The sequence below is a fragment of the Pseudophryne corroboree genome, chromosome 4 (assembly GCF_028390025.1).
Source record: "Pseudophryne corroboree isolate aPseCor3 chromosome 4, aPseCor3.hap2, whole genome shotgun sequence".
NCBI lineage: Eukaryota > Metazoa > Chordata > Amphibia > Anura > Myobatrachidae > Pseudophryne > Pseudophryne corroboree.
In genome coordinates, this window is record NC_086447.1 from 219589123 (window position 1) to 219616526 (window position 27404).

At 44.0% G+C, this 27404-nt stretch overlaps 1 protein-coding gene across 5 annotated transcripts in view; it reads right to left on the minus strand.

Moving 5' to 3' along the window:
• Nucleotides 1-26200, minus strand: part of SPSB4 (splA/ryanodine receptor domain and SOCS box containing 4) — a 256317-nt gene extending 230117 nt beyond the window's left edge. The window contains exon 1 of one of the 5 annotated variants that reach the window (XM_063915932.1): nt 26179-26200. The gene's annotated coding sequence lies outside the window, so the exon portion shown is untranslated. The other 4 variants (XM_063915928.1, XM_063915929.1, XM_063915933.1 and 1 more) reach the window with 4 other exon arrangements.
• Nucleotides 26201-27404: the final 1204 nt, after the last annotated feature.

A 27404-nucleotide genomic window follows, 5' to 3' on the forward strand; every position in this document is an offset into this window, starting at 1 on the left:
CCCTAGCACATAGACTGTCCCAATAATTGCTATTTATATTAAAAGTTATTAAACTGAGCATCTGGAAAGCAGAATAATTGATCTTATATATATATATATATATATATATATATATATATGCGAAAAACATCACTCACTCATCACTAATTCTTTTACTTCCCGATATGTTAGGAGGCTGAAATTTAACATAGGTATTCTTCAGGTGGGAAATAGGAAAATTACGTAATTAGAAATGTAACAAACCTCCCCTAAGGGTATGAAAAGGGGGTTGACATGATGCGTGTCTTGCGTTGCGTGAATGATAACGCCCAAACGGACAATCGCATCAAAATTGGGATTGCACCTACAGTGTGTAGAATTTAATAAACAACAAAAATGGTCCTGTCACTTTTTACCGTATCTGCTATGGGTGCTCCTCGGGTAACGCCAAGAACCATAGATTAATATTTACTTACATGAAGACGTGTCAAATTTACATCTCTATAGATTTACCAAATTTTTTACACTCATTTATATTTGCAACCTTGAAAGTCAGAAACTCCCGTGCGAAGAACTGGTAGAGCAGCTAGTAATGTATAGATGGACTAATATTCTGGAAGCATGTATTTAGTAGAGCAAATTATGCACCATGTGGCAATATTTCCATGAAGGTTTTAAGAACAAACATTAGTAAACATCCTAGGAAGTCAGTATGTTCAGACATGATATACAAAGTTAGAAAATAAACAGGGATATTGTAATTCGTTTAAACTTTTTGAACCTTTCACATTTCTCTTTGTATCTCCAGTCCTCCTTTCATTTACAGTCAGAGGCGGGCTGGCCCGGGGGGCAGGATGCCATGTGCCCCCTGGGCCACACTACTGCCAAGGGCTACGGGCCTGCCGCCACCTTCCACTACACCAGCGGTGGCCAACCCACGTCTCTCGAGCCGCATGCAGCTCTTTCTATCTCCGCATGCGGCTCGTAAGCTCCAGCGGCGCCTTCCGCTGCCCTAGTCTGCAGTGGCCGGCGCATGAGACAATCAGAGCTCGTGGGCCGGCAGCCAATCAGGAGTCTTAGCTGCCGGTCCGCGAACTCGATTGGCTCACGGACCAGCGCCTAATTAGAGAGAATCAACGCCACCGGAGAGTGGAGACTGATGGGCAGGAGAGGTGTAGGCTGCGCTCAACTCCCCTCACAAGCAGCACACTGAGCAGAGCAGCAGCGCGGCGGTGAGCAGCACTTGGGGGGGAGGGCGCAGTGTGGGGACATGTGTATCTTACACTGGGGGCATATCTGGCACTAGGGGGACGTGTATCTGGTGCCGGGGGCATATCTGGCACTGGGGGTCATGTTTTCCTGGCACTGGGGGCATAGCTGGCACTGGGGAGACGTGTAGCTAGCAGTGGGGGCATATCTGGCACTGGGGGCATATTTGGCACTGGGGGCATATCTGGCACTGGGGGGACATGTGTATCTGGCACTGTGGGCATATCTGGCACTGTGGGCATATCTTGCACGGGGTGGACATGTGTATTTGGCACTGGGGGCATATCTGGCACTGTGGGGACATGTGTATCTTACACTGGGGGCATATCTGGCACTGGGGAGATGTGTATCTGGCAGTGGGGGCATATCTGACACTATGGGGACATATATGTATTTGGCACTGTGGGGGCATATATGTATGTGGCACTGTGGAGGAATATATGTATCTGGCACTGTGGAGGATATATGTATCTGGCACTGTGGGGACATATATGTATCTGGCACTGTGGGGACATATATGTATCTGGCACTGTGGGGACATATATGTATTTGGCACTGTGGAGGCACCCATTTTTTGGTGTTTTTATATGTATGTTGCACTGTACAGGGGCTTTATTTGTATGTGGCACTGTACAACATAACTAAAAATGGGGTTATGACTAGGTAATACTCCTACAAACGTCAAACCAAAAGTTGTGCGCATAAAAATGGGGTGTGGCTTTGTGACAACTATGCCACACCCCCATTTTTGCTCACGCGCCTTTGGCGTGTGCATGATATGGCTTGACTACAGATCTTTTCTGGCTCTTTGCCACTGACTGGTTGGCCACCCCTGCACTACACAGCTCTGCTGAAGCCGCAGCCGCACTGACAAATTTATAATAAAGTATCTTTGGGATAATTTACATCAGGCCTAATTTTTTTTTATTAATAAATATTTTTTAAACAAAAAACCCTCCATTTAAGATGGCGCCATTACTTATGGGCCAGCGCTCTGGACTTGCCCCCAGGATAAAAGTTGCCAGCCAGCCCCTGTTTACAGTACACACAGTTCATCTACACACACACTTGAAGCTGTAATTATTAGGAAATGGTGGAGGTTTAGGACAGTCAGGCTAAAGCCTTCCTCCTTTTTCCTACTCATGGGAGGGGAGATGTAAATCCTCTGGTCTTAGCAGAATTCTGGATAACTTGATGATGTCAGTATCCGGAGTCTTACCTCCGGTTCTGGTCCCTGCGGCCTTCCTGTTAGCTGGCTGGTGTGGCTACGGCGGATAGGAGCTGCGGCATCGAGGTCCTCCGGTGCGGCTGCCGGGTGTCTGGAGGCCGGGGTCCGGGCCCTGGGGAGCGGAGCATGGCAGCCGGAGGTGTCTGTTTCCAGGTGTTTTGTTGCTGTAGTGCGGAGTCTGGGAGGCTGAGGCCTGAGGTAGTGGCTATGTGCTGGTTTCACATGTGTCCTCTGTGCAGGAGCTGCCATGTTGGAGACCAAGCCAAGCCAATAGATATCCCAGTTCGAATCCAGCCAATCTGATGCAGTCTTCCCTAAAAAGGGGGTTGATGCTTAGTCATGGTGCCAGTGCTTCAAGTTACTTGCCGCTGTAAGGTGCTCAAGCTCTGTGCTCCCAAGTTAAACCCCTGGTATCCTGGTTCTGTTGTGTCCATCCGGTGGTCAGTTGTGTTATTGCAGTCCTTTGCTCCCAGTCCACCTGCTCTTCGGGTTTAACCGCTGGGTCCTCTATCTGGTAGAGGGTTTCCGTTTGCTGACAGTGCTCACAGCGATCCATTGTTTTTCAAGTCATCTCTTCATTCAGTGTTCTTCAGAATTGTTTACAAATCACAAGTCATCTCTTCATTCAGTGTTCCTCAGCATCGTTTAAAAATCACAAATCATCTCTTCATTGAGTTCTTCAGCATCATTAACAAATCACACGTCACTTCTTCATTCAGTATTCTTCAGCATTGTTTATAAGTCACGAACATTTTGTCTTTCAGAATTCACTCAGACTTATCTCCTAGTCGTTGTGTATGATTGTGGTCTCACTAAAGCTGTATTAACCTTTCTTCAGTGTATCGTTCTCGTTCATTGTCTTTATTGAATACCCCTCTACATCTTCTGGCCTAAGTCCTCAATCCATGAATAAGAACTACATTCAGCCATCTCGTTTCCTTCCTTTGCCGAAAGCTGCTCCCTCAGTCAATTGTCAGTCGTCAGATCCTCAACTCAAGCCGAGCGTGACAGATGAAGCTAATTTTAATAGAACCTTTAAGCCCAACCCTTACAGACATACCCCCCATCCCCATCAGAATTGCTCCATGCAGCTGCGTCCGGAGTCCAAAAGGTGTGTATGCCAGTTTGCGCGTTCCAGCAACTTCAATGCTGGGCTGGCCCTCCCTGCTGGTGAGCCACAAGCCCATCACATGAGTCCTCCGCGAGTGTGACTGGAGTCAGTGGTGTGAGGAGGCCGTGGATGGGCTCACAAGACCCAGGCAGAAAGATACAGACACTGCCGAACAGAGCAATGGTCCTTGGAGAAGAACACTTCAGTGGTAAATGTAAGGCATGGGGCGGTGGGAGGGTGGGGGGAGGGGGCTCTGAGCTTATAAAGGAGCTTAACTGAGTTAGTTCTGAGGCTGGCATATATAGGGACATGACTGAGTGGGCTCTGTGGATGGCATTTAAAAGGGCATGACTGAGGGGGCTTTAAGGCTAACATATAATGGGGCATGACTGAGTTGGGGACATTAATGTGGTACAACATCAATTGGGGGCATTATAGTGAGGCATATTATCAACTGGTACATTACTACATGATATGTTAGGAATTGGAGTGAGTGTTATGAGGAATATTATTAGTTGAGGGCACTACTGTGTGGCATATTATGAAATGGGGGCACTACTGTGACAAATTATGAAATGGGGGCACTACTGGGTTGCATATCATGAAATGGGGACACTAATGTGTGGCATATTATGAAATAGGGGCTCTGTTGTGTGGCATATATTGTCTCTCATCGCACTGTGCAAAACTGGAATCTAAAATCATTAAAATACATTATTTTCCACATTTGACATTTGCTCTAATTGCCTTCTTCTGTATGTATATCTTTATGGAGGGTTTTCTGACTGACTGCACAAAATAAAGAATTATTTAAAAAAACATACTTTTATTTTTTTTTTATTAGTTTTAGGGGGAATTTAATAAGCAATTTGTTTTGTTAATTAAATTAACCCCCATTTTTGCAGTGCAAAAAAATAATAATCATTTTTTGTGTGAAAACACACAGGTTACGTGTGTTTTCATGATCGTGGCTGTGAAAACAGGTCAGTTATCAGGGATTTTTTCTCATCTGCCTCCTGTGAAGCCACGCCCCCTTCCCAAAGGCCATGCCCCCTTTTTTCCGATGGGCGCGGCTACGCCGCGCCGATGTCCCTCCTTGACGGCCACAAAAGTTGGGAGGTATGGCAAATTTGTTAGCAGTTGGGCAAAACCATGTGCACTGCAGGGGGGGCAGATATAATGTGTGCACAGAGAGTTAGATTTGGGTGGGGTGTGTTCAAACTGAAATCTAAATTGCAGTGTGAAAATAAAGCAGCAAGTATTTACCCTGCACAGAAACAAAATAACCCACACAAATTTAACTCTCTCTGCAAATGTTATATCTACCCCCCCTGCAGTGCACATGGTTTTGCCCAACTGCTAACAAACTTGCTGCTGCAATCAACTCTGAATTACCCCCTTTATCTCCATCCAAAGCTTAGTAAATAGACCCCTTAATAATGCTTTATCAGTGGATTTATTTTTTTTACTAACATTTTACTGTAACAGTTTACTTTATCTCTGTTATTGACAATGACATTAGAACAATATCAGTCTGTTTGTTATACAGGAATTAGGAAGTGCCTTTGTACTTGAAACTGGATAATTAACGTCAATCTTTTATTTGGTTTACTAAAGCTTTGTTTACTACAGAATGACATAATGTCTTGTGCGCTTTACAGTAAGCAACATAAAATGTGTTCCCAGAACAGCGTTCACCAGGTAGAGAACATTTTATTTAGCACATTATATTCTCTACAAGGTAGGTTATCTCCAGCCTGTTTAAAGGGGACCAGTATTAGTACTCTATCTAACTGCCTGGATATGATTCCAGGACCAGATATCAGATGTCCAGGACCATTACGTAGTACACAATAAATGCTAGAAGATCTGGTGACAGGTCCAAGTCAACATTTAATTGGCAAATGAATGTTGTCTAACTGCTCCATAAAAATAGAACATTCACTGTGCATTCCAGAAATAATGCACACTAGTATATATCATTACCAATCAGAATCATAAGAAACGTAGCAATTTAGCTTCAAGTAAAGGTGATGGTTCTTTGCATCACTTTGGACAAAAGTATGGTCCTACCCAACACGTCCAAGTAACCTGATCGGGTAGGTTGCTAACATTCTAAAGGTTCAAGTCCAGGGCGTGGGACACCACCAGGCTGGTCGGATCTTCCCCGGCACCATCGGCCGGCTGCGTGACCCATGGGGGTCACACAACCTGGCCACCACATGTCCTACCTAGAGACCTGAAAATCTCCGTCCTCTGAATGGAAGCCGTCACCACCCCCAATCGGCATCAGACTGTCAATCACTGACAGTCTGATGCTGGACTGCTTCCGACATCGCAGGACCCATTCGCGCATGCACAGTATGGATCCTGCACACGCGCAAAGTATAGATAATCGGTACTATGCTGCGAACAAATCAACTTCAACCAGATCTGAATTACCCCGGGAGTTTGTTAGTGATTCATAATAACACTGACTGACATAACCTTTAATATTCAGAGACATTTTCCTAGATTTGTATTTGGCACTTGCAACTTGGGTAATAACCCTAGGCTCAGTCAATGCATAGCTTGTTAGACATCGCCTAAATACTTGAGTTGAACTGAGAAGCCGGAATTTGTCAGCGCTGAGGAGCAGGGGTCCCTGGGGTGCTAAGGAGCAGGAGTCCTTGAATGCTGAGAAGCAGGGGTTCCTAGGTGCTGAGGAGTGGCGTACAATATAGGGTTTGTGATCAATTTATCAATGAGTGATAAAACTCATTGTGAGGGATAAAACTCCTCTATGAAAAATGTTGCTCCAGCCAATCAGCCCCCAGCTGTCATTTTTCAAACATATGACAGTAGCTGAACACATGACAGTTGGGAGCTCATTGGCTGGAGCATCATTTATCATACACAAGTTTTATCATTCACAACGAGTTTTATCACACATTGATAAATGAGCCCCTATATCTGTAGTTCATCGGTGGTGTGTACACCTGATATATCTGTGAACTACGTCATTCACAGACATATCAGGTCAGTCCTGCAGCACAGTCGATGCCGATATATCTGAAAGACATACTGGTGCATCTGCCAGTGTGTACTGGCGACCCACAGAATGCTTGACCACTAGCTACAGGGTCCGCCAACACTGAAATCACAGCTGGATGGGCAAATGGCTGCAGGGTCCGCCAACACTGAAATCACAGCTGGATGGGCAAATTCATATAGGTGGAGTAGCTGTGGACCTTGTTGGAGTTATCTACCACTAGGACTTGGAGAGGCATATCATCTGAGAGGCAGTGGTCCGGACTGCAAACCCCTCTTCAGGTCATATTCTTTTTCCATCATCCTCTATGTTCCTGGTGGCCTAAGTGTCACGATCCTGACTTTATCTTTCATGTTTTTTACTTACCTCTGCCATCAGTCCTGCATCCCAAGAGTGTCCTGCTTGCTGGGTTTAGTGCAGCTCACCAGTACCAGGTATATCCTGTTTTGCTGAGTTAATTATCTAAGAGGTCTGCTAAGTTTACAAGCTGCAGTCTTTGTTGCTAGCTGCCGCATCTTCTGATTACTCACACAGGAGAACTCACACAGGTGGCTAATCTGTAGAATTCTGAATTCAGCAGTGAAGACCCTGCACAGCGAACCTAGCATGGCATGCTATTTCTAGTTCCAGCTCTCCACAGTGCTCTGCACACTCTCCACTTCCCCAGCATTCTGTCCTACTTCCTCCACTGCAGAGTTCCCTCCAAAACCCAGACATGGGCGTCGCCATGACACTTGCAATCAGCTGACCGCTGATTCCCCAACCACAGACTCAGCAGCGGTCACCTGACTCTGCACACCAATTGGCTGCTGTTCTCTGCTTTACCAAACCCTGGTCTAGCAGTGGTAATCTGACTTGGTCCTCCAATTACCGCCCTCCAGGGAGGATATAAGGATTTAACAGACAAGCAGCCTTAAAACAACGTTGCTTCACTGAGCTACAGTGCCTTGCTAAAGTATTCACCCCCCTTTGCATTTTTCATGTTTTGTTGCCTCACTACCTGGAATTAAGATGGATTGTTTGAAGGTTTGCATCATTTCATTCACAGAACATGGCTACAACTTTGAAGATGTTTGTTTTTTTATAGTGAAAAAAAACAACAAATAGGACAAAATAACAGAAAACTTCAGTGTGCATAACTATTCACCCCCCTAAAGTCAATATTTTGTAGAGCCAACTTTTGCGTCAATTACAGCTGCAAGTTGCTTTGGACAAGTCTCTATGAGCTTGCCACTGGGATTTCTGCCCATTCCTCAAGGCAAAACTGCTCCAGCTCCTTCATGTTGGATGGTTTCTTCTTGTGAACAGCAATCTTCAAGTCTGACCACAGATTATTATTTTAGCAAGGCCATGCCCCCTCACCGGTAGCACATGCGCCGATGTCTATTGGGTGGGGGGGGGGGGGGGTTATTTTTGAATATCTATGGGGGGGGGGGGGGGGGGGGGCATTTTTTTTAATGCTCTCAGTGGGAGCCAAACTGTCTAGAAACAGCCCTGGTATCCACCACACAAAACCTCATAGATCTGACACTAACTTAATAATGAACACATGTTTTGTTAATTTATGTTTTGTGTTAAAATAAATTTGTGGGTTTTCAACTTAACTGATAAGACCCTTCTTTATTCGCATATACTAACCCCTACGGCCATTCAAGGAAGGATGAAGGAGCAAGGTTGGAAGGAAAACCCTGAAGAAACCTTTATAAGAGTCATTATACGTTTGATGCTGTGAGTAGGGTACGCACATTTGTTTATCTGCACTATTGGGTGTTATCCTCCTTATAAGGTGTATATCTAGAGATTAAGGTCAGTTATGAAGATACCTTTAAAGGCGGTTAACGTTATACCACTGTGTGACCACCATACGCCACCCCATATTTTATATAAAGAGGTGGAGGACGTAGTCACTAGTATTCACTAGTCTTTAGATTTAAGCACACAAGTGAGGTGCATATGATTTGTGTTGGAATGTGTTGCACTATTTTTTTCTTCTGTTTTATGTATGTTGACACTGTTTGAGCACTTAACTACAGAGGAATCACCCCTTGGGAAGATTTACGGACTCACTTTAATAATACAATTATTGAGACTAATTACATATGTTCCAGCATGCCAGAAACAAACAGATGTGGAAGTATGTTGGGTACAGGGGCGTAAGTTCATACCAGACGCCCGGAGGCAAAATAGACGATGGTGCCCCCCCCCTTACCAAAATAGACGATGGTGCCCCCCCTGACCTGTATGACGTTAGGTGCAGCAACCGGAGCTGGTAATAAGTGAGCGGCTCCTTAAGGGCTTTTTCACACAGGGCAGTTTTTACTGGCCGGCAAGAAGCCGCCTGTTTTTTTGGCCGTGATCAGTGGCTTTCACACACAATAGCTTTTTGCCGTGTTGAAAGTTGTGAGCGTGCGAAGCAGCAGCCACATGGGAGTGATACGTGAAGGCGGCTGTAACACGGCGGCCACCCCGTGTTCATGCATTGGGTGGAAGGCCTAATGTAGTTGTTCCTTCCACTTGAACAAAACAAAGGTAAAAAGCTGTCCGATTTATGGCTGGACAGCCAAAACCGCCCTGTGTGAAACAACTCTAAAAATGTCCCGTCTCCCATTTCCGTAGTCCATGCCGGTCAAAATCAATAGAGGATGATGGTAGCTGTGAGCGTGCTGGTGGTGAGTAATATGCACTGTCCTATCCCATCTCCATGGTCTGGACAAGCCAAGCTCAAACAGGTATATACATAGACAGCCACATATATACATAGCCATATATAAACACACACAACCACATATATACATATACACAGCCACATATATACATATAATATACACAAACAACCACATATACATACACACACACACACACACACACACATATAACATATACACAGCCACATATATACATATGTGCGCACACAATCACAACTATACACATAGCCACATATACTCTCTTTCTGTCCCCGCACTGTCAGCCTTCCCTGTCAATCCCTTCTACTCACCCATTACTCCTCATGCAGACACCGCTGCCACTCTTGGACATGCCGCTGCATGCAGGAGCTATCTAGCCGGGGTGTCTGGCGCGGGATCCACGCAGCCAGGGCGTCCATAAGCGGAAGTCAGGGAGCCGAGTGCAGGGGTTGGAGCGGGCAGCCGGGTTGTCAGGGGACGGGGCCATGCTGCTGGGTTGTCAGGGGACGGGGCCATGCTGCTGGGTTGTCAGGGCCCAGGAGGCGGACACACAGCCGGCAAACACCGCCTCCATTTACACTAAATTAAATGCCGCTAGTGAGCATATACTGCACGCTCACTGTAAGTGACTGGCGCGTAGTGATGGATGTGAACCAGAGGCAATGGAGAAGGTGCCCCCTTCACTGCTGGAGCCCGGCGGCAACCGACTCCACTGCCTCCGGGACTTCCGCCACTGGTTGGGTAGGAGATTTAAAGATTCAGGAGGAAATGTATCAAACCTTCTAAAGAGCAGAGAAGTGGAAAAGTTGTCCATAGCAACCAATTAGATCTATCCTATCATTTTATAGAATATACTTGACAATTGCTAGCTAAAGGCTGATTGGTTTGATACATTTCCCTCTTCATCTCCCAGACCATCTAAATGGCGCCATGGTGGAGAGCAGTCTTCCCAATTACCCTGACAGTGTGTAGAGAGCCATTAGGAACACCAGTGGTGGCTCCAGTAGTGGGGCTGCAGCACTGTGTAAAATTTAAATAGGGGAGCCACACCAACTGCCAGTGAGTCCCGGACACTGATGTTGGGCAGCATTTGTGGTGGCTGTTGATATGGCTCCCCTATTTGAATTTGACACTGCGCTGCAGCCCCACCTCGGGAACTGCCACTGAAAAACATCCCTTTCCTCTCGCTGAGAAGAAATGTCAATGGAGCTATTTATCAAAGCTTGGAGAGAGATAAAATGGTGAGAGAGAAAGTATTAACAAATCAGCTCCTAATTTATATATTACAATCTGTGTTTGAAAAATGACATTTATGAGCTGATTGGTTGGTACTTAATCCCTCATCATTTATCTCTCTCCAAACTTTGATAAATAACCCCCCAAATTTGGAAATATCCAGATTCTTTCACATGCAAAAGATATTAAGCCACCTGGATGGGATAATGGGACAGGTGCTGGGGAACCCTGTACTACTAATGTGTGTTCAAACTAAATAAAAAGGTCAGTGAAGCCCAATGCAGACTGTACATTCTTGTTTTCCACCTGTTGTTATCCTTTGACATACAGATGATAGCTAATCCTGTAATCCTTTCACCGGCTGTCCTGTGCACTCTGAGTCAGTGATCTAACTCTTACCATGTGAATGAGCACCAGCAAGGAGCAAGCAGCAACTATACACAGCACCCAGAGGTAAGTGGTCCCAGGTACTTATGCAAGAGGCTAAGGGGGGGCAGCGACTACTGTCTCCTGGTGCACAGCTGGCACTTACAATTGGTGAGTGTCTGGTTGCCAAGTGACACCAATAGATGTCTTTACTGATGGTAAAAGGAAAACCTAAGACATTTAGTAAAACTACAGATAAATGAGAAACCCATACTGTCACACAAATGTTTCCACCCTTGCAGAAGCCACCATCATCACCAGTATATCCATGTTTGTGGGGGTTGCACTATAGAACTTGTGTAAATTACTCTTAAATGTATTATTTGTGCATTTAACTGATGGGCTACACTATAACAGCACGATAATTTTTATTACGGGGTGGGGAGGGGGTTATGTCTTGCATCCTATTGATTACAATAGCTATCTTACTCAGTGATGCTGACATTTATAAAAAAGGACATGACCATTCATTGTAACTTTGTCCCCTGTACACCAAATAAAGGCGAGCTATGATATTTTGATCCCCCTTTCCAATAACTTGCCTTTGTGGTCTCAGGACAATGGAAATAAATTAGCTCTGCAAATGAATCAAAAGCGTCTTTTGCAAAGATTGAGTTCTTTTCGCCTCAATAGGCACACGTCAAGGTTCATTTCTTGGCTTCCATAATGCAAACGGAGACTTTCCCCAGCCCTGAAACCATTACTATTCCTCACTGCATCTGTCTCATTTGTCTACAGTTGGCATGAGAAATTGGCATGCAATTTGTGTCACAGCAGCACTGAGCGAGGTAGCTCTTAGTCTCGGAGCCCATTAACCCATTTTAAATCTAAAAACACTTGGTTATTGGAAGACAGAAGTAAATGGGTTAAATTTGTATGCGGCTATACCACAAAATAAATTTGCCATCATTGAAAAATGAAACCTGCTCATTGTTTGTGGTTAATTATATTTAGATAATTTATTCTAAATAATCTGTACTAAGTAACAAGTGAGATAACAGGAGTGACGTGTGACGCATAATGACTAAGTATACTGTTTACTGTGACTAAAATGATTACTGTAACAGATTCTGTAGCCACAAATGTCATTTCCTTTTCTTGTCCATGGTATAGGAGTATGTTCCTGTTCTCTTACACAACACAAACATATAAGCGCGTGAAACTACTATATATATATATATATATATATATATATATATATATATATATACACACATATATACACAGTATATATATATATATAAAACGACACACTATAGAATACAGTAAGCAGTAAGTTTAGATGTCATCAATTCTGTGTTACATATGCTCGTTCAAAAGGATTGTGTAAGGGATGCCAGCACTTAGGATGCCAGCGGTCAGAATCCTGACCACAAGTAAACCAACCCTAATCCTAACCATTCCCCTCATCACGCCCCCCCCCCCCTCCCTCCCCTGAAGCCTAACCCTCCTTTCTCACAGCCTAACCCTAATCCTCCCCGGCATATTTGCGTTAAAACTTCCGACGTCGGTCTCCTGACCGCCAGATTCCCGTACTTCAGGATGCCAACTACATCCCGTTCCAAATTTTACAGATTCAGATTCAAAGGTCATCTTGAACAGGTTTAAGGTGGTTCACACAAACTAGCTTGATCATTTGCAAATTAACATGAATACAGTCACACCCGGGTTCCTTTTACACTCACTCCCACTAGTGGTACTGTACCACCAGACACTCATCAACAGTAAGTACCAATTGTGCACTGCTATTTCACCTGAAATAGTGTACTTCTGAGTATGTGTAGCTGAGGCAGCATCTCGGTAACTATAACTGGTTTCTGCCGGCCTCTTACTTCAGATCAGAACTGCAGGGAAGCATTCAGTGTTCACACAGGGTGCTGGGTTTAAAACAGGAAAGCCAGGGAACAGATTACAGTATTTGCTCTTATCTGTGGGTCACAGGAATCGGCATATGTACAACACAGGATCTTACAGAAAGAGAGGTGCTTATTGCTGAAATATAGCTCTTAGTAGTGCTGTTTCACATCAATGTGAGGTAGTTGTGATACACTGAGAATACAGAAATGTACACCCCTTCCATGGGGTTCTTCTGCCCTTCTAATACACATAAATTGACAGGGTAATCCAGCCGGGTTCACTACGATATGCCGGCGGTCGGGCTCCCGGCGACCAGCATACCGGCGCCGGGAGCCCGACCGCCGGCTTACCGACAGTGTGGCGAGCGCAAATGAGCCCCTTGCGGCACGGTGGCGCGCGTCGCTCCAGGGGGGTCGTGGACCCCCACGAGGGAGAATAAGTGTTGGTATGCCGGCTGTCGGGCTCCCGGCGCCGGTATGCTGGTCGCCGGGAGCCCGACCGCCGGCATACTGAAGACCACCCAATCCAGCCACCTGACCCTTTTAAACAATAATAAATAAAATAATATTGTTTATTTACACAGAGCTTTTGTCCAAAAGGACTCAAAGCACGTTTACATTTGCAGGAGAGGAACCATATTACATAGAAGGCAGCCATCTTGGGCACACTACAATGGTTACATTGGATGAGTACAAAAAGTGAATGACACTACATCCACAAAGTCATCAGAACACAAATTGTTCTATCCAAAAATGTAGCAGATGAGGCAGCTATCTCGGTGCACTACATAAGTTACAGTAGATGGAATAAGCATTACATGGATATATAATCGATTATGGGGAAATATAAAATAGAAGCATACAAAATGAAGAATACAAAAAAAGGTCATAAAAATGCAAGAAATCTACAGAATAATCAGTTTTCATTCAAACAGTGGAGGTGGAGGATGGGCAGTACCAGGTGCAGTGGAGCAGGAGGTTGGGGAAAGATGGAGGGGTACCAGTCCAAACTAGGTCAATTTGTAGCAAGTCCTGATGCAGAGGTCCAGAAGGTATGGAAGACATAATAGTACGGGGGACTGGATGTGAGCAGTTCCACACTATTGGTGAAATGCCCAGACGTAAAAGAAGAGAGTGAAGTAGATAATAGAGCCATTCAAGGTTGCAGATGTAGTGACGTGGCCTCTGGCTCATACACACGAGGCAGATGCAGTGGTTCCTGGTCCAGAATGTATGAAGATGATTAGGATGATGATGGCCATACCATCTGCATAGGAGTCCAGTACTGAGCTATCTAAAGAGCCTTGCCCTTCATGCTCTTCATGGCACTGTTCTCACAGGGGAGGGAGATTTATCAAATCTTGGACAGGGATAAAAGGGGTCTATTTACTAAGCTTTGGATGGAGGTAAAGTGGATGGAGATAAAGTACCAGCCAATCAGCTCATAACTGCCATGTCACATGCTGGGTTTGAAAAATGGCAGTTAGGAGCTGATTGACTGGTACTTTATGTCTGTCCACTTTATCTCCGTCCAAGGCTTAGTACATCTCCTCTATATCCCAGTACAGACTCTCTGCTGCCACAGGTGAAGCCCTCAGAGTTTCAGGAGACAATGGGGGAGATGTACTAAGCATCAGAGAGTGAAAATGACAGGAGCTGTTGGTTGGTAGTTTCTCTATTTCCACTTTATAACTCTCCAAGGCTTAGTACATCTGCCCCATAGTGTCTCCTGGATTAACTTGAATGAGTAGAATCCAGACAGTGCCATTACAAACTCCTCTAATGGCATGTACAGTGGTTGCCAGTTGGAGCAGTAGTGCTGCCTGAAGACATAAAGAAACCTGTGACAAACCACAGCACACTTACCCATGTGCCCTGATCCTTGCTGAACTAACAAGATATGTTCCGACACATTGGCCTATTCTAATACATTATAACGTGAGAAAACTATTATACATTTTGCGTTAACACATTTCACACTACACAAAGAATTAAGCCTTTCAGTGCCACACATTTACCAGACTTGCACCAAAGCATGCAAAGGTTATGGGGTGAAGGAGGGTCTGGGCACAATTATCATAATTACCATTTGTTTATATTGCGCTTGTCATGTTACACAGTGCTGGGAGCTGAAGGGATCATGATACAAACAAATTCAGCAAGGCATTACACAGCAGTCAATAATCACAGGGATCTGCGTAATAGATGAGAAGTAAACTGTGTTTTCCATTTATACTGTCACCGTTGGTAACCACTTAGTGGGCCTATCTGATCTCATGTTAATAAATGCTGCTAAACATGCGGTAAATTGTGGGATGTATCGCATTCAGGGTGGGATGCATCATACCTAAAAATGTGGCCAAACCTCAGAAAATGCCATTTTCATAGGTTTGGCTGCTTACCGCATATGCACTAAGCTCCAGAATTTGATACATTGCGGAGCTTGTATACAGTGGGCAACGCTAGCTGTGTAGGTGGCGATTATACTTTAAAGAAGCCTATGGGCTTCATTTCATCTCTCCCCCTCAGAAGTATCCAATTAAATACCTCCTAGCACCCCCCGCACATGCGTCGTGCGTCACGTATGCAGACGGACTCCCGGGTCCTAAACCTTTAAGTTCACACACTGCAAAGAATAGCTCTTACCAGGAGAGCTGTCATTTGCTGAAATATTCATACAAATGGCATTAGTAAATATCAGTATGCATGCTATGGGTGGTGGGATGCGATGCGTCATGCATTCTGCCCTCAAAATGCAATACGTGATGTGTCCTGCCCTCAGACTGGGAGCTGGACCAATCAGACTAATTCTTGTTTGATGGATGATGTTTTAAAGATGCCCGGGCATTGTCGTAAAGGAAAAGCATTTTATCTTTGATGCTGTGAATATGGGCCCTCATTCTGAGTTGATCGCTAGCTGCTTTCGGTCGCAGCACGGCAATTAGGTGAAAAAGCGGCATTTCTGCGCATGCGTACGGGCCGCAGTACGCACGCGCCAAGTACTTTCACACAAAACTATGCAGTTTTACACAAGGTCGAGCTACGCTTTTCTGTCGCTCTGTTGATCGGTGAGTGATTGACAGGAAGTGGGTGTTTCTGGGTGGTAACTGGCCGTTTTCCAGGAGTGTGCTAAAAAACGCAGGCGTGTCAGGTAAAAAGGAAGGCGTGCCTGGGGAAACGGGGGAGTGGCTGGCCGAACGCAGGGCGTATTTGTGACTTCAAAGCAGGAACTAAACTGTCTGCAGTGATCGCAAGGTAGGAGTAGGTTTGGAGCTGCTCAGAAACTGCATGAAAATTTTTACGAGCAGTTCTGCTAACCTTTCGTTTGCACTTCTGCTAAGCTAAGATACACTCCCAGAGGGCGGCGGCCTAGCGTTTACACTGCTGCTGAAAGCAGCTAGCGAGCGATCAACTCGGAATGAGGGCCATGGTTTGTTTAGTTTACGAGGAAGATCTAAGCTGAGGAAAAAAATTGCTATTAAACAACAGAAGGCAAAAGATGTAACCAATGACTGACAAGACATATTTATATTATATTATATTGAATGATAATGCTTTAATCTTTAATAATCAACCTGAATGCAACGTCTATTATACATTGTGAACCACAGTCATAGGGACATATTTATTAAAGCTATTTTGTGGGAAATCCCCTGAAACCACCTAGTTCCCTGCAAACTGTAAGTATCCCCTAAATATAACAAGTGAAGACTGCAGCACGTATCTCAGATATCGCCAACTCCTTCCATGTCTGACTGCAAAAGCTGCCCCCGTTGGTTTCTATAGGGCTGCGATGCAAGTTGGATTTAAGGATGGCGTTAGCCCATAGCACCTTATGGGCTATGTAAAATTTGCCAGAGAGGGATCCAATGGTCAATCCGGAAGTAAAGAGACAGCAACAGTTATCACCTTGCTTCTAGGCATTTGCTAGGATAGAGCTATATCGGAGGCTCTGACACAGAACCCCAGCTTTGGTAAATGCAAGCTATCATTATTATGACTGAATTGCAAGTTGGGGCAACATTGTCTTACCACAGCCACGTTTAATATGCAGTTGTTGGTAAACAGGCCCCACTTATCTTTATTTTGTATTTTATTTCCAATTCCTAATACAATGGATACTTGAAGATGTATGTCTGCACCTAGTCCCCTTAGTCATGACCAAGACTTAACATTGTAACCAGCTGTGTTCAGTACTGTAGGGATTACAACAAAGAGTATACTACAGTATGCCTGGCAATGAAAGAGTGCGTTTAGCACTTAAACTACAGAGAGGCCAGGTGAGGAGGCGCTCATCAGCCAGACTGTGTTTCCTGAAATACATGTCCTGGTTTAACCCTTTTCAAGAAAGTTCAAAATGACAATTGTCTACTGGGAAAATACTAAGAGTACAGATTACAGAGCAAACGACATGTACAGTATGTGTAAATAAATGTGCCTGCACCACATCCGCCACAGCTGGAGGCAATAGCTTGCACATTGATCAACTTCAAAACAGAACCCAAACCACTGAATGTGACAGGAGCTGCTTCCCTTGTACAGCGCCACTTCAGGCCTTTATAGAACCTGCAGGCCCTGACATCACAGCCTTTTATGGCTACATTCTGTATACTTGTATAGCCTTGCTATACACTTTAAACAGGAGGTATATTTGCTGTGTATAGACGTAGCATATCTCTATGTACCATTAGCCATATGCTAATGCTAATCTTCTACATTTCTTTTAACATATTCTCCATAAACATGGATCTCTCCAGTTCTACTTAATTAAAATATTGCCAATACTGCACTAACATGCCTGCATTAGTCACATGTCCCAGAACTGCCACTAGAATTAGACAATGACTCTTCTTCTTGCTTGGCTTTATTAAAGGCTTTTAGTACTGCACCTGTCATCTACATCCATTACAGGCAGTCATTCGTTATCCCTACCCAATATACATGAGAAAGCAGCCCATTCATTTACTGGGAACCAGTAATAAGACATTCACATACTTTCCACCATTGTGCCGGTACTCAAACAAAAAGGGGCCTAGTGAGATGCCCTTAGGGTGAACTTAGTCTAGAAGTGTGCACAGACATGGGGTGTGGTCATGCTCTCAGAGAGCAATGCTGTCCACTTACTCACCCTCCCTTCCCCTCAAAAATCTCTGACTTTTAAGCACACTAGTGGTACCTACCAGCACTATGATGTCCCCTCCCAGAAAGCTACAGTAGACAAACATTTCAATGGAGGCTGTCTAAAACTGGGACTGTTGGGAAGTATTCATGAGTCAAATACAAAAATTAATGATAAGGCCTATAATAATAATAATAATAATAATAATTATTATTATTATTATTATCATCATTTAAGTCAGGGGTGGGGAACCTCCGGCCTGCGGGCCGTTGGTCCGGCCAACCAGCTTGTGTCAGTGAGACACGCTGCCGCTCAGTCCGGCGGCAGCGTGTCTCAGCTGTCAGAACAGGGAGGAGAGCGCGGCTGTCGGGTGGGAGCGGCGGCGTGTAGTACTTCAAACCAGCCGCCGGTCCGTGAGCCAATCAGAGCTCGCGGACCGGCAGCCAATCAGGAGCCGCGGCTGCCGGTCCGCGAGCCCTGATTGGCTCTCGAACTGGCGGCTGGTTTGAAGTACTACACGCCGCCGCTCCCACCCGACAGCCGCGCTCTCCTCCGTGTCCCACGGTAAGCAGCACGGAGGGGAGAGGGGAGGGCATCTGTATACCTGGCACTGTGGGGGCATTTGTATACCTGGCACTGTGGGGGCATCTGTATAACTGGCACTGTGAGGGGCATCTGTATACCTGGCACTGAGGGGACATCTGTATACCTGGCACTGTGAGGGGCATTTGTATACCTGGCACTGTGGGGGCATCTGTATACCTGGCACTGTGGGGGGCATTTGTATACCTGGCACTGTGTGGGGCATTTGTATACCTGGCACTGTGGGGGCATCTGTATAACTGGCACTGTGAGGGGCATTTGTATACCTGGCACTGTGGGGGCATCTGTATACCTGGCACTGTGGGGACATCTGTATACCTGGCACTGTGGGGGCATCTGTATACCTGGCACTGTGGGGGCATCTGTATACCTGGCACTGTGGGGACATCTGTATACCTGGCACTGTGAGGGGCATTTGTATACCTGGCACTGTGGGGGCATCTGTATACCTGGCACTGTGGGGACATCTGTATACCTGGCACTGTGAGGGGCATTTGTATACCTGGCACTGTGGGGGCATCTGTATACCTGGCACTGTGGGGACATCTGTATACCTGGCACTATGAGGGGCATTTGTATACCTGGCACTGTGAGGGGCATTTGTATACCTGGCACTGTGGGGACATTTGTATATCTGGCACTGTGGGGGCAATTGTGGATCTGACACCGCACTATTGGGGGCATATGTGTATCACGTCCCATTTTAACTGGCCACATCCATTTTTTTGGCGCGTGCGCGCCTCCGGCGCGCACACACAGTACCTCTAAGGGGCAGACCTACTGGGGGGCAGGGTAATTTTTTAAGTTGAGAATTTTTGTATGGCCCCCGAAGGATTTTATAAATATCCAAATGGCCCTCGGTAGAAAAAAGTTTCCCCACCCCTGATTTAAGTGGTAACTCTGTAACTCTCTACAATCAGGTATATTATGTTTACAATATCCATATTTATTAGGTTAACTTGAGAATATTGACATTGAACAAGTCGACAAATGTTCATGATGTTGACATTAATCATACTGACATACCGCATGTCGGCACTGGTGTAATGTTGACATTTTTGAAATGTTGATAGTCTGTTTTCAGTGTAATTCTATCCCTAACACTAACCCTAATGCTAACCCTAATGGTAACAATAACCCTAACAGAAATATCGTTATTTTGCAGATGGTGACATTAATGATGTCAACATTTCAGCTCCAGTACAGATTACAACCAATTAGCTACAACCCAGTAATCTAACCAGTAAGCCACTGGACTTAGTATATTAGAGCACCATGGGAACTCACAACAGACAGGAGAGAAACAAACACTGAGCAGAGCCGCCTTCACTGCCAGCTAACATAACTAACCACTGCAATGCTATTTTTAATAATGTTTATACTATTTATAGAGATGCAGTCAATTTACTGGCTGTCGGGATCCCGGCATTCAGGAGACCGATGCCTGAATCCCGACACCCGCCGATAAACTGACAGCCGGAATCTCGACACTGGCCCGGTATTCCCACTCAGTTGGTGGATCCATGCCACCAACTGAGTGGAAATAGAACCTGTGGTGAGTGCAGCAAGCCACCGTGGCGAGAGCAGCAATCCGGCGAGTGGATTCCGCTGTCGGTATAGTTACAGTTGGCATCCCGTCTGCCGGGATATCGTATATATCCCTATTTATACAAAGATATAATACCTATATGGTAATACAAAAGAAACAAATATTAATATCCATATATAAATGTTACATTTGTAACATCTCTAATGTTTTCAATTGTTAAATAATATGATACAGCAGTCATTACGTATGCAAAACTGTTGGGCTCAGTTTGCATTATGCAACACCAAAAGAAGCACACTGCTGAGGGTCTGACTGTGCATTGCAGGATATATATTTAATGTAATGCAGAGAGTCTGCTCCACAGTTGGCACGTGTTGCAGTACACAATGATGCAATGCCTAGACTTCTACACCATGATCAGCAGCTGACAGCACACTGCTTTATGAATATACCACAAACGCAAGCCCCATACACTTCCATGATCTCATCAATTATTACCGGAAACCAAAAAGGTCTGAAACACAAATCACATGAGCAGTTAATTATGATTTAGTGACGCCCAATTCTATTCCACTCCCCATCATAACACAGTGACTCTGCCAGTATAGCAATTAACACATACAGTGTAATTCAGCGAATGCTGGCCTAGTGACAATTCTGACAAACTGGCTCCATCTCAGCATGATGAGACTAAACCTCCTCCAGCCCTGATCCAATTCAGGATGACTGCTAACACCATTGCCTCTTTCTGTACAGCAGAACCTGTTCTGTATTTCCCACTTTCTGACTAACGTAACATAGGCTCAGTGAGTTGATGCAGAACAAGTCTTATAGTTTAATTAATTCAGTCCAGGTTAATGAATTGAACTACAAGACTTGTTCTAGATCATTTCAAACTAGATAACTGTCTGATGAAATGTGTCTGTGGGATATGTTAACAAGGCTAGAGACATATAGATGCTTTCTGCACCCCTGCGTGTTATATAACCCCGGCTCCCTGGCATTTACTGTACACACACTTGCAGAGAACAGGCAATAACAACTCCAAATTTTTGGCACTCTAGTACTAATGTGTGTTTTGAATGCAGCTATGTGCAGGCAAATAGATTGCAAGTGCTGGGTCCCAGGGCTTAAAGTATATGTGTGTCACACTTACTAGCCTAACAAACAGTATACATGCGCTCTAATCCTACAGAATAAAATGCCCAGGGTCCTCAAAGTACTGGCCAAATCCTTAAACAACAGAATTAATCTGTCTTTCGCATAGTAATTATTCACCTGTGTTTGTTAATACAAAGGCACTTCTTAAATCGTTGCGTGACAATTGACTGCTGAAGAGAATGTCTTAACAATGGGAGTGACTGCATTGTAAAACACAATGGGCAAGATTTATGTTGCAGGGTTTTTTTTTTAATTTTATTTTTAACATTCGCTCCATGTAACCTTTTCTGCACAGCAGATATGTTGTGATCTAACCTGTCTTTCCTAAAGAGCCTATCTTTTCATCAGTGTTTTGTGCATAGGGTATGGCAAACGTGCTATCAAAATAATAAATAGAATATTTGTGATATGTTTAAGCTTTTTTAATGGATTCCACTCACTGTAATTATCCCACACTGGGCTTCAATGTACGAAGGTTTCATTTATTACTCACTATACAGCCACATTAACCCTTCCCATCCCATGTATAAGATAATGCATCCATGCACCAAGTATCATGGCTGATGCTGCATGACCATTGGTCCTAAGGTTCCCAGTGAGTGGATTGGATGCATTCTCATGAACACTACATCAATCCAAAAAATGTCTGCCTCCATTTATGTGAATATAACATGTTGTCTTTAAAAGTATTTTGACATTTATTTAATCACAATGTATTTTTATTTTATTTTTTTCATTTTGCTTCTTTTTTTTATGTTTTTATTAAGACAGTAATGGTACCATGTCTAAGGAAGGGATGCAGAATTCTACCATGGATAATATTTCATCTTGCCCTTATGTATAAATCCAAACAGAACAGCCAAATTATGTACTGCATAACAGCATAGGTTTAAAATGTATGTGTGCTATTTTGCTGATCACCTGCAAATGCTTTCATATACAGTACTTCAGCCAGCTAAGGCCTCCAATGATTGCAGCACCAACACAGAATAATCACAAGTATGCCTTGCTTTCACTAGGCGGTGCGTACAGATAGAGTAAGTACTCCTCAGTTGCATTCTGCAGTACTCTGCGGTCACATACTGTCACAGCTGCACCTCATTCATTTTAATGGAAAATGTGGTGTGATGATGGGAAGGGGGGGGGGCTGGGGTTCAATCCTTCTAATTGTTGCTACTTGATGATGCAAATGTTTTTATAGATGCTGCTCCACATGAATATCTGCAGACAAAGACAGGTGTTCCGAAAACAAATATTACTGATACAGGAAACCTAAATACTGTAGGGTCATCCGTTGTGACAAATATACCCACCCGGTTACAGTTGTGTTTGTAACTTTTCAGCCATGCCCATTACTACTGGAAAACCTGCAACACATTGTGCCCACCCTAACAAGCAACATTACCAATTCTGCCAAGTCCAAGTGAACTGACAAATCAATAGAGGGTCTGAGTTGTCAATAAGAGAACAGTACTGCATTATACTGCAAGGCAGAAATAGTGCTGCATGTATTCTTCCAAAGCAGGATTAGTGGAATACATGCTACCAGGATTCACTCCTACTATGCACAATGCATTGCACTCTATCTGATGAATTCAGCTAACTGTCCAGCAGCAGCAGCAGCACTCATGAATGATGTTACTACAGCACAGCAGAGGCTCAGTCATGTTTGTGTCAGTTCCACAGTAACTTTATACAATGTTTTATTATTTATTTATTAACAGTTTCTTATATAGCGCATCAAATTCCTTTGCGCTTTACAACTGGACACAATTAGATGACAAAACTGGGTAAAAACAAACAGTCATAGAGGGAGGAGGGCCCTGCTCGCAAGCTTACAATCTATGGTAAAATAGGCATTGATACACAAGGATAGGTGCTATTTATTGCATAATTGTCCACCAGATTGTAAAGGTTCTTGGTGGGCTGCGTGATATCACATCACAGCAGTGATGAACCAGGGTCAGGAGGGAGGGAGAGTGAAGAAAGAAAATATGAGGGGGATGTGTGGACTGCACTGTGGGGATATACAAGAGACAATCTGAACATTCAGATGTGCACATTACTATTTAGGGTCCAAATTTCCAAGGGAAATATTGACTACACGAAAAATAACTTTGTATTTCTTCCAGGCAAATAATTGGTAAACAAACTGAACTAGTATTGCCAACATGCTGTGTAGTGGATGTTAATAAAGAACCTGACAAATATTCAATGTTCATAAGCAGCCATTAGACTACATTTACCCAAACACAAGTATTGAAACCGGGTGGGAGTAGATGTATGGTGGGCGTGCAATACTATTTGTACTAAAGTGTTACCTGTGTTTATTCCATGAGTAAGTCTTGTGTTAATAAATTATCAAATTCTTATATATATATATATATATATAAATATATATATATATATATATACTGCATTGGCAAACGGAAATGGTAAAGTGCTGCGGAATATGCTTATTCTGTCTAAACATGTATAAAAGCATCATCATCTTCATTATTATTATTATTCATAGAGATGTATATGGACAAACCAAATCCAAAATCCAACTGAGGATTCAAATTGCCAACCAGAGTCAATGATTCTGCATCACGATGCAAATATTACTGCTTAGGCCTCTTGGGCTCATTCTGTAATGTAATGTAGGGTTCAGGTTCTTATAAAAGAAAAATAATTAGCAGAACCTTTTGGAAATTATTCAATATTCACCCAAATGCAAGTGCTGTATAAATACTACACACAGACACCATATACTGTAGGCACTTTACATCTTGGGAAGTTAGGTGATGTTAGTGCAATTCAATAATTATTCATGTTTCAAAACATCCAGCTGTCAGCATTGTCCAATGCCTGCTGTAAATATAATCCACAATAATAGTGGCAAGTTATCTTGTCCTTCTAAATTCTATCTGCTGCTGCTAAGCACACACACTGACACATGGATTTCACAAGCCACCCTTAAAAATCCACAATATGCACTCACAAAGGTCCAATGCATTACAATACCCACTAAGTAGTAGTAATAACGGATAATTGCACAACCCGTTTCAATAGGCAGCAAGCAATTGTCACCATGTATTGCTCCTGGCAGAATACTGACTCTGCTTGAAAGAACTGTTAATATGTCACCTACTGTGTGTCCTCACTTCCATTTGGGAACAATGTCTTTTTCTATTGCAGACATTAGTATCTCTGGATGCAGCTGAGTCATACACTCCCCAAATGTGCCCTGTTGAGCAGCCTGGCAAGATAACATGACCAGGCACAACTTGGTAGGACTTTCCAGCCTCATTGCACAAAGTCCATTCAGCCTCTCTTTCTGGGACAGCTTCCATAGAACAGAGTGCAATAATAAAATACAGAAAATATATTATGCAGGCTGGGAAGTAATTTCCTTATGAGATGCAGAATTGCAGATAGGTCTATACATACAGCAGGGCAACCGTTTATTATACTACTGCTGCTCAGACACACAAAGCCTCATTCATTAGTGCATAGAAACAAATGATGTGGTTGGCATTCGCTGTATGGATATTTCAGCTCATGGACTGTACATACTGTAATGCATTCTCTGCTATATAACCCTGTACGAATCACATGCCATATAATAAACATACGGGAGAAGCATTGATGCTCACCGACCTCAGAAGATCCCTATGAAAGACAAAGATCAGGCAGTTTTGCATAAACAAACGCAACTTAAGAGGGGACCAGTGGGAGCGGAGACACCATGCGTCGCTGGAGGCTTGTCAGACCACAATGCAGCCTCACAATAGGGGCGTTTTTAACTCGTTTAAGAGAAGATAAAGGTGGATGTGTTTTGTGCAGGATACAGAGCATGTAGTCCATCCGATGTGTACTACTGTAATCGGATTCATTACAAACAACACTAAGCACTTACCTTATACTGAGTGATATATCCAGTAAATGTCATTTAAAGCCTTAAATATGATTATAAACCATAAAGCATAATAGAAAAATAAATAGGATTTAAGGATCCCAGGAAAACGTTGGAATCCCCCGGCGCGTCTCCGTTTCCAAATGTGCAGATGCGTTTTTGTAAGCGCAAGTGGTCGCGCTTGCTTCTAGCCACGGTGCGGGCGGCAGCCCCGGGTATCCCGGTAAAGTTATTGGCGACGCGATACTCTCAGCAATGCGTGCAAGACACAATGGTACCCCTTTCACATCCACACAAGTAATAGTTGAAGGCACAGTTATCTGCCACCACCAAGCATGTCCCAGAACAGGGCTAAAACAGACATCCCAAAAAAATATTATATCTTTTCTCCCTCAGCTCCGTGTTTTTTTCTTGCAATAGATTTTTTTTTTCTTTCCTTTGGTGAAGCCCTAAGGGGGCAGTTTTGCTTTGTGTTTAAAGATTACCTTTGTCACCCCCACCGCCTGCAAAGGAGAGAGACAGCCCAGATGGGAAGAGCCTGCTGCTGCTGCTGCTGCTGCTGCTGCTGCTGCTGCTGCTGCTGGAGCAGTGCTGCCCCATCCTGAAAGCTGATCCCTGCTGATCTCATCAGTTAGAACTAAGTAATCCAATGGCCGGGGAATTAGGAGCAGATGGAGACGCCCATTCTCGCTGCCTCCTCTCCCAGGCATCGCAGCCCGGCTTGTGCACACAATGAAATGAGGCTGAGCCCACCAGCTGGCTGAAAGTGGAAGTAGTTCTAGCTCCAATGGTTTTGCTCCAAAATAAAATTGCTTTCTATTGAACAAACACAAAATGTCTTTTTGTTCAGTTTTCCGCAATCTGGTCAGTCTGTATAGTATTAGTAAATAGTATGTAAAGACTTCAGTCAATATTTACCATACTGTGGAGCATATTTATCAACACTATTTTACAGGAAATCCTCCGAAAACAGCTATTTTAAGAGTACACCCGCACAAATAAAATATCCCCAGGGTGTAAGGACTTACCTGCTGTGGTACCTCTCTGTTTAGTGGGGGTAATTCCAAGTTGATCGCAGCAGGAAATTTTTTAGCAGTTGGGCAAAACCATGTGCACTGCAGGGGGGGCAGATATAACATTTGCAGAGAGAGTTAGATTTGGGTGGGTTATTTTATTTCTGTGCAGGGTAACTATTGGCTGCTTTATTTTTACACTGCAAATTAGTTTGCAGATTGAACACACCACACCCAAATCTATCTCTCTCTGCACATGTTATATCTGCCTCCCCTGCAGTGCTCATGGTTTTGCCCAATTGCTAACAGAATTCCTGCTGCGATCAACTTGGAATTACCCCCAGTATTCAAAAGCAGCTCCCATAGGTTTCAGTGGGGGCTGCTAAAATATGAAAAATGTAGCTTTGCTAAGCTTAAGCCTTCTTTAGATGGCATTAGCCATTTATCCCAGCTGTCAGGATCCCGGTGGTCATGTGACCAACGCTGTAATCCAGACACGGCGACACCACTCAGTAGACGGCCGCTGGATCATCGACAGACGGGATGCCGAAGGTGATGTATTCTGCCATTGTGACCTCTTAGCTATAATACATAAAAAAAATGTCAGTCCCTCCTCATTAATGTCTTCTTGCATATGACATGTGCAGTAGCTGTTCTGGGGTCTGAACCCAGAAGTAAAGGTATCCCTTTACTCTTTACTGATCGTCAGGTTAGGCCCATATTGGAGCCCATGTCCTGGCAACTGTCCTTTGTCCTTTAATACATTCCAAGGAAAAAGGGAAAACTATTTCTTATTGTGGAAATAAATAATCTTAATTTTGGGGGGGCACACCACATTTAATAATGGAATATGCTACTATGGGGTCTATGCATTAAGGCCATTATGAAATGAAGTTCTGTCGCTGCAATAGAACATTTTCTTTCCAGCAGTTTATAAAACAAAAAGTCACTAGGGCAGATGAACGATGCTAAGAGCCCCGTAAGCACTGGCTGGCAGCAGCAAAAGTAGTGTTACCGCTTGCCAGGCCAGCAACTTGTCTATCAGTGTATGGGCAAGCCGCTTACTGGCTCCTTAAACCAGAGATTTTCAACCTTTTACAACTTGCGGCACACTGAACAAGATTTAAATATTGCCAAGGCACACTCAGATATAATGGTGATGCATGGTGCAGTTGCGTGTCCTAGGATGTCATGTCGCAGCTTCTCCATAGGTAACGCCTGAGCCACATCTGAGAAAGCCA